The 3,632-nt window shown below is 36.8% G+C and overlaps 1 non-coding gene across 1 annotated transcript; it reads right to left on the minus strand.

The window, feature by feature from the left end:
* Nucleotides 1-1,940: 1,940 nt before the first annotated feature.
* LOC122238243 lies at nt 1,941-2,050 on the minus strand. The gene has a single exon (XR_006217195.1). It is a non-coding gene; the product is annotated as a U6 spliceosomal RNA (small nuclear RNA).
* Nucleotides 2,051-3,632: the final 1,582 nt, after the last annotated feature.

Consider the following 3,632-nt stretch of genomic DNA (forward strand, 5'->3'; position numbering starts at 1 on the left):
ATGGAGAAAATTACGATTGTTTCATGATCTTTAAAATTTTTTGGTGCAAAGGTATTAAAAACTCTCTTATTTAAGGTTATAAATCTATAGAGAAATAAATAAAATATTAAAACTAGTGTTTATTTAGTATACTGTTATTTAAAAATTAGAAACAAAAAGGTTTCTTTTTGTAAAAACCTTATCAAGAACAGTCTGAACAGCACTTGCCTTCTTTTTGTTGTATAAGTTATATAGATTCTTTTTTAATGGCTTGACAATTATTAGATTCTTTTCTAAGTTTGGATCAGCTTTCAACACAATATGGTTTGAGTTTTCTATGTTGTGAAACATCTTTGAGAGTTTCTTTAGTGTGAAGTATATTTATTATTATTATTATTATTGTTGTTTTAGAGAGAGAGCACATGAGCAGGGGAGGGGACAGAGGGAGAGAGGAAGAATCTTAAGCAGGCTCCATACTCAGCATGGAGCCTGATGCAGGACTCCATCCCATGACCCTGGGATCATGACTTGAGCAGAAATCAAGAGTCAGACGCTTTGCTGAATTCCTCTGGTTGGATATGCATAGTTATGTATGTTAGCGGCACTGTCAACATTTCCACGGTCAGCTCTTTCATCTAAAACTTCATTTACACAGAATTCAAATTTAGCAAAGTTATTTTCACAGCGAGGTAGAAGTTTCTACCATTTTGCACGCATTTTACTTCCTGCCATGATGCTTGAGTACTCTCAGCTGCCCTGCTGTAGGTCATGTATCTTCCCGAACTCAGCTAAAGAAATGACACGATCTCCAATTGTAGCTTCAGTAGTCTGTCCAAAAGTCCATCTAAGATTAAAAAAAAAAAAAAAAAACCTTTAAAAGTCGAAATACCTCCTTGGACCAGAAGCTGGGTTAATCAAGTCGTGTATAAAGGCAATTTTCCCATTTTCATGCAAGTAGCCTAGAAAATTAGAGTGAACTGCAGTGTTGTCCACCAGTATTGGTATTAGTGCTTTAAATGTTACAGGGTATTTTGTCTTTTGCATCTCTCTACCCCTGGAAGATAAGGAGGCGACACAAGTGCATGTTTTGTTGTCTGTGCCTGAGTAGCAGGTATACAGGGACCAATCAGTACCAGACGTTGAAAGAAATGACATGATTTGTCACTGGCCGTGTTTTGCATTTGTTATTTATGTCCTGACTTGTGCATTGAAGAGATAGCAGCCGACTGTTTTTTATGCAGTCACTCTCAGTGAATATAGGCTGGTAGCTGAAATTTGAACAGTGTTTTCTGGGAACTGGTGTTATTTAATTAAACCAGAATAACTGAAATACTGTGCAAAATGAGGACTACTTTTACTAAGCTTTAACAAATGTATCAGAGGATTCTGTGCTGAAATTTTTTCTTCATAAAAATGCGTTCAGCTGTTCGTTTTTTTTCAATTGATGACAGTAAGCTTTAAAATGTAGGAAATAATTTTAATTTGGTAAATCTTAAAGTATATATTATTTTAACTTCCTTGCACTAGTAAGAAGAATAGTAGATAGAATCTGCCTTCCTTCTTTATATGCAGCTCAGGAAGGAAGATTTATTTCCATTTCCCCCTGTGTATGGTCAGCCAAACAGTCACTAAAGATCGCATCTATAGTGTACTAGTATACATAACAGAGGACCGCATGTTGGACGAAACACAGACTTTCACTATGTGAACCTGCCCAGAGTGGACTCTTAAAGAAGAAAATATGCCTATAATTACATGCACAGCATCCTTGAGAAATTGGGGAAATTTGGGAATGTAGGTAACAGGCCTAGGGAAAAATCCTTCATCTGGCAAATCAACAAAAAGGAAAGTTTCCCTCAGGTTCTAGTAACTTAAAACATTTTTTTAAAAACAGATTTGCTGAGATATAATTTGCACAACATAAAATTTCCCCATTGTAAGTATACAGTTCAATGAGTTTTAAAAACTAGGAACACTTGATGAATTTGCATGTCATTCTTGTGCAAAGCCATGCTAATCTTCACTGAGTTGTTCCAATTTTTGTTCCAAGGTATTCTGCCAAGTGAAGAACTCTCAGAATTTAAATTTTTGGCAGAAAATTGCCATCTAATGTTCTTCAGAACACAGGGGACGGAAATGTTAGTATTTATTTTATGATGGACTCTGCATGTATCTTTAATATTTGTTTGGGAAGCATTTAAGAAAATATATCGATAGATAATGAGATCTGACTAAAGTGTACTGAATCTTCAAGTTAGTTTTAGTATGTAGTTATAATCCATATTTTATAAGTAAAAGAAGACACTTCCTCAAGGTTAAGAAACTCAACTGAGGGAAAGGACTGGTACATTTTGGAGTTGGGATGTGATCTCACATATTCTGATTCACATCACATTGGGATAGAAGATTCTCTATCTGGTGGTGATCCATCAACTCTGACAATAGGTTCTAAGTTCTCTGCATGTGGCATTTCATATAGTCCTTATGAGAGCTCTATAAAGTAAATGCTATTATCTAGTGCATAGATGAGGCAGTTGAGATAGAGTTACCTTAGACATACAGTCCAAGGTTATAAAAAAATAATGGGAGACACAGTTGGGGCCCTAATTTAGCTACTTGGGGCCTAGAGTAAACTATACTTACCTAACATGGTCTCCCTTAATATCCACTGACTATCCAGAGAGGAGACAAAAACTGGGGCCCCTTGTTAGTACTTGCCTTATGAAGTAGAAAGAAAGAATGGTAAGGGAGAATTTCCATGACTCTCTGGACAGGATTTTCTACATATCTCACAAACCACATTCTAATGGTGAATCTGTTTTATATAACGATATCGATTTCTAAACTTTCATATTTTCACATTTGAGGGGCGCCTGGGTGGCTCAGTCGGTTAGGCATCCGACTTCGGCTCAGGTCACGATCTCATAGTCTGTGGGTTCGAGCCCCGCATCGGGCTCTGTGCTGACAGCTCAGAGCCTGGAGCCTGCTTCCAATTCTGTGTCTCCCTCTCTCTCTGCCCCTCCCCTGCTCATGCTGTCTCTCTCTGTCGCAGAAATAAATAAAAACATTAAAAAAAAAAAAAAAAGTTCACATTTGAGGTCTTGATTTATGTTTACAGCCCAGTTTTTAAAACTTTTGAAACAATTTTCTAGTATGCTGATGGAGAATGGGAATGATAGAGAAGGAAATGTGCCCAACGTTGAGCTTCTGGATGGTTTTACCCGGGGCTCTCTCTGCCTGAGATTGCTCTGTCCCCAGATGTGACAAGGCTCATACACTTACATCATTCCATATCTTTTCAAAAGTCATCCTCTTGTACCTTCCTATTCATAGTAGGATTCCTCTATTCTCCTCCTTGAATTTGTTTTATTTTTCTCTCTTGTACTAATGACCACCTAACTTAAGTTCAGAGTGATACTTCCAACTCAAATTCTAGACTTCAGGGCTTTTGCTTAACTTCTTTTAAAAATGTGTCTGTATCTTTATCACTGAGAACAGTGGTCTTTAAGGGCATGGGAGATAATAGGGAATCTCATAATTGTTCATTTTTTTTCTATCTAATGCTGCACATACAATAGTCTTAGAGTAACAAAACTAATACTACCATCAACGATGGCTGAACTATTAGCATTGTTTTGCTTTTCTTTTCTGTC

Source organism: Panthera tigris, chromosome B1, assembly GCF_018350195.1.
Source record: "Panthera tigris isolate Pti1 chromosome B1, P.tigris_Pti1_mat1.1, whole genome shotgun sequence".
Classification (NCBI taxonomy): Eukaryota; Metazoa; Chordata; class Mammalia; order Carnivora; family Felidae; genus Panthera; species Panthera tigris.